This window comes from Cyprinodon tularosa, unplaced genomic scaffold, assembly GCF_016077235.1.
Source record: "Cyprinodon tularosa strain WSP-4 unplaced genomic scaffold, ASM1607723v1 ctg474, whole genome shotgun sequence".
Classification (NCBI taxonomy): domain Eukaryota; kingdom Metazoa; phylum Chordata; class Actinopteri; order Cyprinodontiformes; family Cyprinodontidae; genus Cyprinodon; species Cyprinodon tularosa.
Window position 1 is genome coordinate 869047 of NW_024039201.1, and position 16509 is coordinate 885555.

The window sequence follows — 16509 nt, forward strand, 5'->3', positions numbered from 1 at the left end:
GTTAAGGAGGAAACTGGGCAGAGATGTGGACGTAGTAAAGCTAAATTAACAATGACAGGTGAAAATAATTTACTTCCAGAAATTTGCTGTGCAAATAAGTTTGAGGAACGTAGAGGCCTCTCGCTGTTGTGGCTATTTCTGTTGCAAATGCTGTGCTCCATTTTGGTATCTAGTGAATAACTGAATGCAGAGTAAAACTCTTTGGGGTGCTTGGATTTCATAAGGAGCTTTATAAATATAGGCCATTTACCAAATCTACTCCTAAAGGATATTAATCTAGAAAATACTTGAACTAAACAGAGAAACTAAGGAATACATAAATAAAACACCTAACTACAGATAAAGAATAATGAGAGCAGAAAAAGGGATATAATGAATTATGAAAGAGCCAAAACCTATTACTCAAGCATTGTGATTCAATGTGAGGAGCATATTTGAAGTGGAAGTACATGACAATGTATCTTTAGTGATGATGACAAACCAGTTGGATGATGCTGTTGAGAGGCGCAGCAGTGTTCCTGCTGGCTTCTTCGTGTGGGAAACCTGATGGTAACATCTGGGACATCCTGTGTCCTCACCCCTCATTGGACAGCACTCTGCTAAGGCAATCCACAACTGTCTACGGACCACATCTGCCAGTGCCATGTCAAGGTAGGTCAGCTCTGATCCAGTGCCAACTGACTACCCTAAGGAGAAGATCCAATAGCGGTATGAATCAATAAAGTCTGTCCAGGCCCCAAGGGTCGCTGCACACAGCTAACATGGTATCATGTGGCTCTCAATGAAAATGGTCCTTATTTGGATCTGGAAGCTAAACAAAAGAGTGGGAAGGTTGGGAGTAATTTTCTTTTTAAATCTTTTTTTCACAGTTGTAAGGAGGAGAACAGAATGAGATCAGCAATTCGGACATGATAATCAAAAGCTGGTCATACTGGTTCCTGTGGAAATCAGATAAGAGGGATAAAACACTGACATTCTTGTGTCTGGATCTTTTTTTAACTATGACAAGCAAAGCCATATGTTAATAACAGATAGATGATGAATATGAAATATCAAATTTTCAGGAACAGATAGAAAGATTCACAGAGGATGTGATTACCCAGCAGAACATGTTAAGCAATGCTCTAAACTTTTTTTGGTATTTCAGTGGTATCAGAACCAACTGAGTTGATGTGTTTATTACTAAGGGGGGTGGAGTGGGGGGTGGGGTTGAAAACCACTAGTTAGTTTTAGGAGGACAGTGCCAAGTGCTAATCACCAGCAGCTGTTTGATTGATTAGGTTATTATGGGCTGGCTCTTTCAACATCTGGCAGTCACCTCCTAAATCAGAGTTTGCAGCTGAAGCGTTCCGAGTCGGATCCCAGGTTCAGTCCTGCATCCCATCTGAGTTTCAGTCTAAACTTTTAACAGCCAGGCAAGTGGTCACAGCAACTCCTGATTTTCATGGATTATAATTTCAGAGGATGAACCAATCACAGGACATATGTACTTCTCGCACAGTCTGTCTTACACATTTGTTTTCTGAGTTTGTGGTTTTTAATGAGATCCACTCAGAATGAAATAATTCCCATGGTTCATATTATAACAAAAATGAGCCGAGTCCTCCCTGAAATATGGATCCATAATCCGTTGTTGGTACAAAATGTACCAACAGACAAGATTAATGATTCAAAATATGTCAACACTGATTTGGTAATCAATCCAAGCTCAGTTTGAGGCCTTCCGTAGAATCAACAGAGGAAATATTTTTTAACAGCGTAGGTCTACTGGATCATCATTCTAAAGCATGACCTGGTGGAGACCATCTTTGGGAGGTTCAAGAAGACAAGATGCACCAGGAGACAGAGGTGGACAGCCTGGGTGTGGAGGGGGTTGGGGTATATCTTTCTTCTTTTTTTTTTTGTCTGCTGATAGAGTACCTGGTTTCCTCCCGATAAATCAATGGCTCAAACTGGTAAATTGTTGGTCTGATATTGAACATTTTTATGAACCATATTTTTTGTAAATATTTTGACCTATTTGAAATCAAAACGTAGATCTAAAAGACTGAGATTAATAAACATATACAACAGAAAAGAATGAAGCAGTGCTTTGACTCTCAGAGAATCTGTAGCAGATAAGTTACACTCCCACGTATCATCATGTAGAAATGCATCATCAGTCAAGGACTTCCCATGTGCAGAAGTCATGGCTTTACTGTTGTTGCTAGGTGATTGATAGCTTAATTTTTTCAAATACAAATGGAATCTGAATCACCTCTGCAACAGAAATATTCGGTCATCTTTGTGTTACCAGAACTTCAGCAACAGAGATGTTGCTGTTGAGTAAGAAATTGACAATTCTTGCTGAACGAGGGACATTATACTTTAAAAATACACTTATCTTCATCTCTGGTGATATTCACAAAGCACTTTGCTATCATTCTGCTTCCTCTTCTAGCTAACAAACATTTTACAACACCATAGAAAATGCTGTATGTTACTTCTGTCATATCCCAGTGCTGTGTGTAGGTTAGAGTGTGTCTTCACCACCGATTGCACCCACAGGTGTGTACTCACAGCTGGAGCTCATCATGCCCAATCAGGAGGAGCTTAAAAGAGGAAAGGATTCCCTGAGGCAGATGTTGGATTGTTTTGCTGACAGAAGTGATAACCAGGCCTACTACTTCTTAGTTCCAGTCTGTCTTGATATTCTTGTGCTCAACTCTTTACCAGCCAACATACTTGGCTGAATCCTACACCACCCCCTAACGACTAACTCTTAACTATCAAGTGTCATTCGCAATAAAGTTACATTTTATCTTTTTAAAGATTAATATTTGTACTAAAATATTCTTTTGTAATGATTCTAAGACATTAAGATCTAAAGAGAAGCATGGTCTCCTGGTCAGACACTGTAATTCAGTGAAAGAGTGGAGTCAGGGTAAAAAAATATGGAAGAGGGGAATCTCCAGTGGCTAGAAGTTGAAGGGATTTTGCTTGGAGTTGGAGGGAAGTGGGCTGGCATTTGACAGGGAAGGCCATTTTGAAGGCCTGTGACTGTATGTGTGGCTGTGGCTTTGTGGCGCAGGTTGACATAACATCCAGTATTTGCCATTTTCTGAAAAAAAAATCTAACCAGTCACATAAAAGTATTTCAAGGAGGACTTTCCAACAACCGATTAATGACATCTTTTTTCTTTTTCCTAACTTGTAATTTTCTGTCAGTTTGATGAAGATGAAGCAAACCAGCGAAACTAGATTTGAATGCATGTGTTTCTTCCGCCACTAGTTCACCGTTACACCCGCTGCCAAATTCCAGCGAGTCTGCATTGAATGGTCCCCTTGCCCTATGTACTACCTGGTTTGGGACGGCCTTCAATGTGGTGCAAACAGAGGGTTAGTGCTTAGAGTTAATGTTTAGACTCCATTTTGGGATTAAGTCTTGGTTCTTGGATTTCAGTTCTGCAATCCTGAGTTAACTGAGGAAGTCTGGGCTGTAATCCTGATATGGCCAATTTGACGTCTAAAATCTATAGAGCGTGGCAAAGTTCAAGGGATGTGAATACTTTTATAAATACCTGTGAATAATATAAACCAAAACATTCCCATTTAGATAAGTCCAACAGGTCAGATATTATTTCTTTTTTATGTTTTTAGCCGTATAGGTGAGCAGGATATCACTCCTTTAAAACAATCATTTAAAAATCAAAGTAAATTAAGCAAAAGAACTAGTGAAATCTAGTAAATAATCAAGCTCCAGCAGCAGGCATGACCAAACACAGTTTTACACACTGTTAACAAATTACAACCTTCATGTTCCTAAATTGATCTCTTGTTACCATGGTGACCACAAGCCAAACTCTCAGTTCAGCCTCACCTCAGCTTCCTGGCTAATAAAATATAGTGCATAAATTCAACTGTACCATTTGCGGTTGTAACAGCTGCTTTCATCAGACATGCAGCAGGGGGATATATCTGCATCAGTTATGTCATTGTCATTCAATTTACATGCAAGAAAAAAATCTCTGCCATATATAACCTGAGAACATACATTATTGTTATAGCTATAAAGTCAGATAAAATATCATAAAACTTGTGTGTGATTTGGTCTTCTGTTATGGCTTTAACAGGAAATAAAAGATAAAGTAGCAACCAGAAGCTGATCAAATTCACGGATTAAATTATTGTTATCAATGAAACCACTGTTATAGTCAAAATTTGGTCACTTCTCCCTGCTGAATTATTTTGGGCTTTTACAGAATACTGATGAATAAAGGAATAGTCAGGAATAGTCACAGTGAAACAACAGCATCTGCCTGTTGATCTAAAGGTTGTAGGATGGTACCAAGCTATTTGTTGTCCATTATCATGCTGCTAAACTTTCAAGATGTTCCAGCAGATATAGCCTTAGATCAGAGCCCAAAGCACAGAAAGACGACCAAAATCCCAAGAGCTCAGTTTCAGAATCTATGGTCCTTACTTAGGAGGTTAAGGACCATAAGGAAAAAACTGTGACGTTATGGAAGGATCTCTTCTTTCTTGAGGCATCATCAGAACTCTTTTATCTAGGCATGGGCCCTAGCATGGCCAGCCCAAAATAGAAGCAGACTTAAGAAATGCAGGCCCCATGGCAACTAGGGGTAACCAAGAACATTATATTTTTTTTGGTTTATTTTTTTCTTTTTTTGCATGTAGCATGTTTCCTATATAAATATAAAAACAAAACACATAAAAACCATGCGTTTCAACTTTTAAATATTTTGAAATCATAGCTTATACATGAAAATAAATATACTAGTCTTGGGGCCAGACTGACACACAAAGGAGGAAGGACCAGTGTAAAGTTCTCTAAGATAAAGTTATCTTTGAATAAAGAAGATAAGCTTTAAATTTTAGTATTTATGTATTTTTTCTTTGTACTATTTGATTTATAATTTTTATTTAACATATCTATTTCAATTGCTTGTTCTCACACTCCAGGTCATTTTTGCCTGCAGATGGAACATTCATTTTTATAAGTTCTAGTAACACTAGATGATGCATGCTGATAGCTCGGAGAATGTAAACAGAATTGCCAGAGCTGAAATGAGTTTATAGTAGGTGTGCGAATGATTTGATCGTTGGACTGATGATTGCAGCAATAGGTTTCATTGGCAGAAATACAGGGCCATAAAATCTGATTCTGCTTAAAGCCTAACCAAAGCTTAGGATGGCCCTGTGCCCCAAGATACATCTGCAATGAATCCCAAAAACTAAAGATCAATTTTTGTAAAAGCAAAGTTGTGTTGGGTAGATTTAAAATCTACTGAAAATTTGGCACAGTCATCATAACAGACTTCTTATTATAGTCTCCTCAGTTTAATTAAGTTTGAGGTTTTCTCAGCTCCATCATGTAATGTACTTCCAAGGACAATGTCTTACTGTATCCCCTAGACACCTGCTGAGAAACAAGCGCACACACAGGATATGAGGTCACAGCGTGATGTATGTCACCATGCCAACCCTCTGTGTGAGGGCCTCTGGACCACCATGCCATAAATAAATCTCTCCCCATGCAGTCGATCATCCGATGGCGTCTGGGTGAGTTTGTCCTGTTGAAGTATGTTAACTCCAAAAATAAGATGCAAATTTGATTCAAGCTCCAGACTGATTACCGATTCTTAAGAATTATTCTGGTCTGTAAACCCATTGTTGTCAGTGTTAGAAAGTGCTGCCTGTTTCCAGTCAGTAAGAGGTTTTAGTGTCTGCAGTGAGGGTAGGCACTCCAGAAAATTGAGTTACTGAATTGTTGATGTAAAGAAAAATTAAAGCAATAAAAGCATGCTAAGATGGCCACATGTCTGAATAAGAACTGAAGTTTTTTCATATGATGCAAAGACAGACTCAGAGAGAGTTTTCCACTAAAGGACATTTGAACACAAACACAGCAATCTTTTTCCTGCAATTCTCCAGATTCAGCTCTGTGTTAAAAACCATTCATCCATGATTTATTCCCTTTTTAACATGACCAAGCAGTGTATCCGAGTCATTTTTCATCTCCTGCCCAGTGATAATTAGATAAAATAAGCTTTTATTGCCCTGTTCCAACACTACTGATAGTAACAGCATCTAAATAAGCCCAAAGTTCTATTTTCACACAGGAGTGGTTCTAAGTGAATTTAAAGTAAACTTCATGGATCAAACTGGGATAAACTAGTTTGTTTGATTAAGTTTTAGTGCTGCTGAACTTTCAACACAATAACTTTGATGTACATCAATGAAACTTGAGGGAGGAACAAGTTGCCTTCCTCGGGCATTTAAAAGGTTCCTGATATTAGAGTTTGGGGCTCTTTAAATCTGATTTTCCCTAATTTGATAATTTTTGTCATCTTTATTCAGCAGAATAATCAACCGCACTGAACAGAACGATTAATAAATTGAGCCCTTTTCTGATCCTTCCAGAATCTAAACTGTTTAAACTGCAGGAACCTTTTCATAAACCAGGGTCGTTTCTTAACAGTCTTATCATAGCTGAGTTTTCTCTTTAGAAAACAAGCTCAAATCAGACACAGGCGGGTAAAAAAACAAATCTGATAGACAGGGGAGGTAGGACTACTTGGATAAATGATTGTAAGTGAGAAGACATTTTATTAAAGCCATCTGTTAGTTTCCCCTCCTCTGCAGGTTATATTTTCTGTGAACTTTAAACTGATTGAAATATGTTTGTTTTGTTCTGTTTGCAAACATAGTCAGAAAAAAAACAAGCTGAATGCTGCATTAGAATACAATAATAAAATGGTCCATCTTTCAGCGTCTCCACAGAGACTCAGAATCATATTGCCATCTTGAGAGCCTTTTAATGAGATTTTAACCCTTAAAGTTGGAGCTGACATATGGCAGCATGTTTGTGGTTACAAACTAAGGGAAACAACTCACATGCTTTAATTATTAAAGATATGTGACTTATGACAAACCTCTGAGTTTGATGTGATTCTCATTCAGAGAATGGCATGGCTGGAGAGGTTTTCGTTCTGATTTCATGAAATTTTTAAAAGCGTTGTTGTGGTCCATTGGTCCAAGTGAAACTGCAATGTTTTGGTCTGAATTGGTCATGTAGCTCATCAGATGTCACTTTTAATGATATTCCACCATGCCTTACGAGCAATTTTAGAGCAGTCGCTTTCAATGCAAATGACTCCCCACTAGCCCAATTCCTCAGGATGGCTCCTCGCTACCGCTCATGACTGGCAGCTCCAAGTTGATCTAGGATAGCAACTGAAGTTCCCCGTTAACATAGCTACCACTTCACTCTGCCCAGATATGGTGTTACCATTGGAGAGCACAAAGCAAGTGGTCCTACTGGAACTGACTGTCCCATGGGAGGACCAGATTGAGCAGGCTAACGAACACAACAGCCAAATACTCTGAGCTCACCACAGAGCACTAGAGCAATGGCTGGATGACCCGCTGCCAAGCTGTCAAAATTGAGTGCAGAGGTTTCGCAGGATTTTCACTCCAGAGAGTGTTCAAACTCCCTGGTTTTAGAGGACTGCAGTTGAGGAAAGCCACCAAGAACATTCTTGAGGTCACAGAACAGGCCTTGCGGTGGCTGTGGATCCATAGTGGGGATCTGCAGTGCACTACTTGGACGCAAGCCGGGGAGTGATCGCCCCTAGCTGGGTCGCCTGGTTGAGGGTGTCCGATTATTTAAGACCCGAAACACTGAGCTATGTTACATGAAACTTGAACAGTGACTGGGTTGTCAGATTGAATATGCTTTTATTTCGTTTTAGGTATACCACAATCGGAAATACTGAGTTTCCTCAATGTGGGTGGACTTAGTTTTAGTTTGCCAACATTGAGTGGGAACATTAAGTCCTTAAGATTGTTCAGACAAAAAGCCCACTCTGACTTGCTGGAAGTCGGACTGTTCCTGCTGGAGCAATCAAATCAGTACAGGGTGCTTTATGGCTATAAATGAATGCATCTGAAATGCATTCAAGCTGGCTTGGTAGTGTCTGAAAGAACTGTTCGGTACCTGCTCATAAATTCTAGTTCCTCAAGGAGTACAGCTGAGGCATCAGACTCGTCTAAACGACATCTTTACAGAAACCTAGATCCTATCATTGGACTTCCTGCGGCATGTCCAATGATATGACAAACTAAAACCATACGGAATCTGTACAAATGGAGCTGTTGAGGGATTTTTGCGGTTGATCATATGGTTGCATGCTTACTGCACAAGCAATTATCCGGTCCCCCCTCTCAGCCCCCCCACTCGAATGTATGTGACGTATTATGATTAACGGTTGTACAAAACTGAAATTCAATTGCAATGTAAATTGCAGTTGGCAATAAAGAAGTTTTGATTGATTGATTGATTGATTGATTGATTGATTGATTGATTGATTGATTGATTGATTGATTGATTGATTGATTGATTGATTGATTGATTGATTGATTGATTGAGTAATCCAGGGGTTATAACTGGGTACTCCAACACGTATCGGGTCAGACCTGGGAACAGAGAACTGTTCGGTGGAACAGATACCGATATTTTTAAGAAGTAAGCATTAAGACCAGTTTTCTGAGAAATGCTACATTAGTGGCTCAAGTAATCATAACCAGATATATAGATAGGATCTTATAATTATGAGATCTTATCTCATAGTTATGAGACTATATCTATCAATTACGAGAAAATATCTCATAACTATGAGATACTGATCCTGTAATTATGAGACAAGCTGTCTAATTTGTTTTTCTTTGTTGAATGCAATACACTTCTGTACTTTCACATAAGATTAGAATAAAATAGATTTAAGTTTACTAAATTGTAATGTGAAAAATTGTGGAAAGGTTCAAAGGGCATATATACGTCTGAAAGCCACTGTAACTAATATGTCAAAGATTTTTTTTGTCCTCTATTCAGATGAATAAACTTACCATGTTTTAGTTCAGTGTCTTCTCCTTGTCGCTCATCTGGGATGCAGCCATTCCTTTGAGGTATCACTTCACCAAATTATTAAATTCATGTGATGGAAAGCTAAAAGAGAAAACAACTGTTTGAAGCTACTCTTGATAATGATGACAACCACAGGTTAATGAGAACATAGAAAAAATATAGATAAAAACAACATTAAAATTTATGTTTTTTTATAAGATTTTCATTTCTTTAAAAGAAATGATAGTCTTTGTATTGCACTTTTAAAGATATCCAGAATAATAAAATAAGGGGAAAAAAACCCACAAACAGTAGAAGCAGAAGTTATTCAAAAGCAGCTTTAAAGAGGTGGGTTTTCAGGGATCTTTTGAAGGAGGCAAGTGTGGAATGGTCTTTGATGTGCTTGGTCAGGGAGGTCCAGAGGGAGGGGGCAACAACAATAGAGAAGGCCCCGTTTCTCTAGGTCTGAAGCCTAGTCCTATTGGAAAAGTCACAGGAGGTTGGTATCTGCTGTATGGAGAACATTGGTGGCCTGGCTAGCCATACTACTGTGACATATACATAATGTATCAGTTTGGTAAAGAGCTGGTAGGGCTTGGATTAAAAAATGGGACTAACAGGGTCAGCGTCATCAAGTTAAAATGTGCTACAAACTGCAAGCACCAAAACATCAAAGGATAAGTAATAAAAGCAAACATATTTTATGGCAGTTTTTGACATTTTAAGTTAATTTAGGCATTCATACACAATTTCAGTGGAGTAATCATAGACCTCACTTTTCTTTGCACAACAAATCTTTGAAAAGTCTTTGAAACTAATATTCTACTTGCCTTTTTATGTAAAACTAGTGGGGTTTTACCCCGTTTACATGGTCTCCTTAAATTTTTGATGGCTTTATGCTATGTTTTTTTCTCTGGCAGTTCCAGATCAGCTTCTCTGACTGGTTGATGTGATGCATCGAGCAGCAAAAGTTCAGCTCTGAAGCACGTCAGGCACATCAGATGCTTAAATGCTCATTAAACGCTGCTCCAACTGCTCAGATGCTTCACGATGCACTGCTTCTGCTGCGCTGCAGGACCTTTTGATGTACTTCAACCATATAGCCTTTGCATGTAAAGCAGATGCTTTGTCATGAAAACAATAGATTTGTTGTGATTGTAAAACTTTTGAGTTTAAAACGTATAAAACAACATTAAGGTAGTAAAGAATGGCATGGTTGGACTAATGTCCCTGTTTTTTAGATTTTATGACTAAAATAGGGCAGCAGATGCTTGAAGAAATAGATTATTATTTGCGTCACAGTGGGCAATTAATTTTGTTTTCTTGCTTTCTGTGTTGGCACACTGGACCATCTGTGGCCTTCAGATAAAGCTGCATCAATTAATAATTGATAGATCCAACTGAGGTGATTGGAGAAAATAAAATGGGGGATATATTCAGCATTTTTATTCAGGTCAGCCCTGACTGACTGAACATTTAAGATAAATGTGTTGAGTTGTGTTGTTAGGTTTTCTACAGTTCAGTTTGACATCCTGACCTCTTAGATCGATGACCAAGCAAACAATGAAGAAATATAACCTCAGTAAAAAGACCCTGCAGACAAAGCTGAGGTTCACTCACACAAAAAAAGAAACTGATTCATTTCCTTGGCAACTGGATGGATTTATACAGACATAGTCTGTGCAAAAAAAGCAGTAAACAAGAAAGTAATTAAAAGCTAATCAATAATTTAAGTGTTTGGAAAGAAAACAGTAACTTGTTTTAAAATATTGTTGATTTTGCCAGTCTACATGTGGTGGTAGAAAATGTAACCCTTAAACAATTATTACAGAACCTGCATCAGTGCCAGATTGGTATAAAGCCAAAAACCAGTAGAGTTTTCTCTGTTTTGGCTTGAACCAGTTTGACTTGCTTGTCAGTTTTCTATATATAATTCCTTTCAGCATGTTAGACAGGCTGTCAGTGTTGGGATGTTTTTGTAATAATGACAAAGACAAAATAACTTTTAGTAGCTTTATCTTGAGATGTTTTTCAAACTCTGTAGGTTAAAAAGAAGAGGACATTGCTCAGTGTTTGTTTGGTATTTAAGAACTCTTGTATTATACAGCTTTTTTTGCCTGTAATAACCTTCAAAATTTTATTTTATTTTTCTCTGAGTCTCAGAATTTCTAAAGGTCTCCAAATGTGGAACTTAATGGTAAAAGGTTAGTAATCTGGTGTAAAGCAACTTCTACTGAAGAAATGTGCTTTCAGTCTACGGCACACCATGATATAGAAATGGTGGGAAAAGTAAAAGATCAGATCAAATTACTCTTCTGCGTCTTACTGAGAAAAACCTTCCTTGAAATATGGTTGGTTCTGCTTTTCAATGTATGATGATAACACTGACATTTTAACAATGGTGGCATCATCATGTGGGTACGCTTTCTGCATCTGTTGTACTACAGAATCTTTTTCAGTGTGTTTGGAACAACATTACCACAAAGTGTTGGATGCATCAGCAGCGTTTCTTTAAGAATATTTTAAAAGAAATGCATAGTTAAGCAGACACACCTCTTCAGCCTTTTCCATCTGCCTTGTTCTTTTCCTTGGCTGTTTATTCAGGAACTGTGAAGACTGGAGCGTGATTCCTGGATATCGCACAACAGCTCTAATCTTTCCCAGAGATACGCCTGACATGGTTTCAGACTGACACCTTTTGGCCAGGATTATTCAGAGAGAATCAAACAACAGCAGGTGTGGGGAGATGAAGGAAAAGGCAAATCCTGCATCAAGGCAGAGATCCATACAAACACAGGGTGTGAACAGAAAATCCAATCTAATTTGAGAAAAAAAAAGGCCTAAACAGCCCACAGTCCTGACAGCTTTTCTTAATCAAAGGCTGCATAGTCAAACAGTGATGGGACAATTTCCAACAAAACCTTTAAACAGCTGCACAACATCATCATTTACTATGACTGAGAGCTACCTATCTTTTATTAAGAAACTTCATTAAAAATTATTCAGGGAGTAAAATTGTATACAATGGACAAAGAGATGGAAAGGGAGGTGTTAGAAGAAAGGGGATAAGAACTGAGGTTTAAGCAGGAGACGAATATTTAAAGAACTCATATTTGGTGGAAGCCTGCCCATCTCCTCAGTTTGCTCAGGCATTCTGTGGAATTTGGGATCCAGGATATTCCTGAATTCCTAATAAAAAGGCCAGGTGCCTTTTGCTAAGGCATTGCTTCAAGACCTTTCTGCAGTTCAGCTGTTGTTAACGGTGAACCCAAGGCCTTGGCATGATTATCAGATTATTTAGGAAGCATTACTTTTTCAAAAAATGTATCTATTACACTTTCTCATAGGTTTATTGCTGATGAGTATAAAGATTTATAGAAGTAGAATGAGATGTAGACTGAAATATATCTCTTTGGGTTTGTTTGCTCCAACGAGGGTTGGTCCGATTTTTATAGAAACCCTACAGCACAGAAAAATGAATTAACTGAACCACATCCATTGTATCTGGTTTACATGTAAATCACACAAAGATATACAAGAAAAAAAACTCAGAAAGTTTTAAAGCCGTAGATTCTTTTTTTAGATCATTGCAGACATGTTCAACCAGGAGAAGATAAACTTCAGGGACAAACATGTCCCTAAATTAGTGCTCAAAATGTTATCTGCATCAGAGATGATGTTGTACTCAAAGCTCTTAGTTATACTTAGAGCTACTTTCACATGTATCATTTTGAAATTAAAGCAATTTATGAAAATAAATGGGAAATTGAAGGAAAATGCCAACACCTGAACTTCAGTTAAGATCATCTGTGATTTTATTTGCAAATTAAAAAAAAGATGAACAAATTATATGGCAGAAGGAAGCTGTAACTGACTTAAAAGATTCAAACAATCTCTGACAGATCTTTGATCTTTACATGTATGTGCAGCTCAATGTTTGAAGAAAATCAAACATTGGTTCAGCACAGACACCTTATACTAACTGTAAAGCACAGCAGACCTATTAAATAACTGCAATATATGACCTTCCAGTTTAAGCCTGTTTGTGGTCGAGTAAATAAGTCGATGCAATCAGCTGGTTTTCCTTAGGTATAAAACTTTGAACCAATCTGACCGTATGATCTGGGTGAATTGTCGCTGTAAAATGCCTTGAGATGATATGTAGTGTGAACTGGAGCCAAATTAATAAAGTGAATTGAATTGAATTCAATCTACCACAAAATTATTCAAAAAAATAAAGTATCAAAGTGTGGCAGTGGACCAATTAAGCTTAACCTAATAGAAATATTGTGATGGGAACCATAGAGACCTGTAAAAAATGTTTTAGAATCCTAAAGAAAAGTTGGGAGGAGTAGCAGAGCAAAATTCTCCAACCATATGTGATCAATACTATTCTGTCCATTTTTTTTATAATTATTTTACCTCATATTAAAAGTTAATGTCAAGTAGATGGATTGTTTGTGGTCAAATATAATCTTTAGTGTTTAATGAAGTTGTTCTTATTCCTCTCATCACTGTAAAGCAGCCTTTTTGGCATAAAAGCAGAACCTAAACAAGTACAAAAAAGTCCCTTCAGCAGCCAGTGCTGCATAATTTTATAGCAGAGCACAGTGCCTGTCTGGTCTATCTGCACCAGTTGTCTGGCAACAGCTCAGACTCAAGAAATAGTCCTGAGCACAACAGGGCAACTGAGATGTTGCATGGTAATTAGAGAGCTGCAGAGATCCTGCTAGACAAATTAGTTTCCCCTTTATAGCGCTGGCTAAACCTTTAGTTGTTGTAGAATCACACAGCATACATAGCATGAAGTGAAGACAGACAAGGAGCTTATATCGAATCAATCATCTCACCAACAGAAGAAAAAAAGGTAAATCTGTTCAATATAATTTTCTTTTTTATACTGCATCAAATCACAATAAAAAATAACAGGAGAAAAAAATAATCAATATCCTAAAATATTTACTCAGTCATACAGCTTTAAAGACATAATCATAATCCATGATGCTGGTTGTAAAAGAATACAATTAATTTCAGTTTATTTCAGTTGGTAAAATATATTTCTGTCTATAGAAACTCGACTGATAACATTTAAATGATAAGTTATACAGAGAACCCATGTAGAGTTAGTGAAGATATATGTATATATAGTTATGTAATCAAAATTATTCGCAATAATAACAATTGTAGAGTAGTAGGATAACGTAGCAGAGAGAGGGGTTGCAGTTTTATCCTCCAGCAGCTTAAGTCTTTAGCAGCATAACTAGAGATAGCTCAAGATAAGCTGAGCCACTAACCTTTATCAAACAGTAAAGTTCAAGTTTGTCTTCTCACAGACTAAAACTAGACATTGGTTCCAAAAGAAAGGAACCTTATATCTGAAATATCTGCTTTCCATTGTACTTAAAATAACTCCAGGAACAAGTTTAGAATAGTTAAATATTAAGAAAATCGAATAATTACTGCAATAAACTTTAAAAACTTTAAATATTAAATATTTACTTATCATTTTTGCAGAGGATGTTTTTTCCACCATTCTGGAGGGGATTTATGCTTTGACCTGGGATTCATAGTCCATACGACACAAAGATGTTTTGGTTCACTTTAGTAGCTACTTAATTATGGAGATCTGTGTATTACTAAACAAATTTCTTTTTGTATACACTTGTGTGTACAAAATGACAAAATAAAATCTGTCTAAGTCTCTAAGTCTAAGTATTTGTTTCTTGCCAGCATCTTGCACCTGCTTTGAGATGCTTGATGCTTTCTAAGGCCACAGCCTCAATCTAATATATTTCCTGGTGCAGTACATATAGCCCTCTATTGCTCTGGTACTTGAGGCACACTCTTGGGCTGCTATGATCAGTGCCTCTGTCCTGTGTTTCACACCTGCCCTCTATGGACAAGTTTCACAGCCAGAACTATCGGGACTGTCATTTTCGCTGGTTTCTGCTAAGAAGGCATCCTGTAGAGAGGGTACAGTGGCTTCCTGGAGGGAGTGTTAAAGATGTTTGCTCTCTGAGATGCCGAAGACAGCAAGTCTGGTAGGGAAATGTGTTGCAACTCTGATCTGCACTGTTTTTGATCCCCTCATATTTATCAATGTCGATATCTGTGTTTTTCTATAAACTAGCTGGAATCCAACAGGACAGATTCTCTTTCAGATTTTTCCTGTTACAGCTGTCATCTCATTTAAAGAAGTAACAGACTAGTTTGAAGAGGATAAGAAGTAGAAAATACTAGTAGTTCTGTTCAAATGTAGTGAGTAAAAGTAAAAAAATCCTCAGAACAAAACTACTCAAGTAAAGTACAAATACCACAAAAAGCTATTTAAGGACAGTAAAAAAGTATTTAAAGTTAGCTACCTGACAACACTGTCCCCCTGCTCCTCTTGGTATGGATCTACTCCACCCCACCAGTTTAAAAACCATCTCATTACTGTTTTTCAGTACCGCTACTGACTATTTTTGACACTGCTCAGGAGGAGGCACAATCATGGATGATAGAAGTCAGTGATATTATTGTGATGTGTACAGCTTTCTCTAAATCCAAATGCATTGCACGTTTCTCTCTGACTGGGTTAGTGGGAGTAGTCCAGGTAGGACTTCATACATCCAAAACTGGAATAAAAAATTGTAAGAAAATGTTTTTTTTTTTTTTTTTTTTTTTAGTTTTAGAGTTTGAGTCAATCCCTTTGTGTGCTCCAAGTGGCTAAGGAATATATTTGGACAATTTGGAGCATCAGAATAAAACTCTGCAGGAGATGAAGAATAAAAGCACATGCCTGGATCTGTGATAATGAGGCCACGGGGAAAAAGAAGCAGCCTCGGCATCAAGACGCCTGCAGGGAAGGAAAGGAACTCAACATATAGGTAAATGTTTGAGACTCAGTGAAAGGCAGGATGGGAGGCTAGCAGAGAAATGGTGGTGCCAGCTGTAGCAGATGTTCCCATCGCTCCTGCTTTGCCTCTGCAGACTCCTCAGTCTGTTCCAAGCAAATCCTCCAGCTTCCTCTGGCTTTGTGAAAGCAGGACTGTGTTTATGCCAGAGGTATCTGATCCTCTCCATCCTCTCTCCGCTTTTGTTTTTATCCCTTTGAGGTTTCTTTGAGTTAGATCTGGACCAGCAGGGAGGTCATTTTGAGCAAAATGGGGTTATGTTTTCTAATTCATGCTTCCCCGCAGTCGCCTCGCTCAGAGTCAGAGCTCTTGTCCAGGGTTGAGGGAATCATCCATTACATTTGCATGTAAATTAATTACTTGTGTTACTTTGAACTCTGACAGAATAGGGCAGTTGATACCTTTGCTCTTTTCACACCTACTGTAATAAAAGTCTTTTGTTTTTTTGGCATCCTGATTTCTGTTTGCATCAATATATTTATAATATAAAGAGGCCCAGTTGGATTAGATTTTTTATTTTTTTTTTGCCTTAAAAGACATTGTAATGAGTATCCAATGTTGAGCTTTTGTGCATTTTTGCTCTCCGGATAAACCTCAATGTCAATATTAAATCTTACTAATAAAAATTTGTTTTTAAAACTTAACTGTTATCAAGTTACAAAAAGTTGCACAGTGGAATTATTTTTCAGTAGCCTCTATTTCATATCC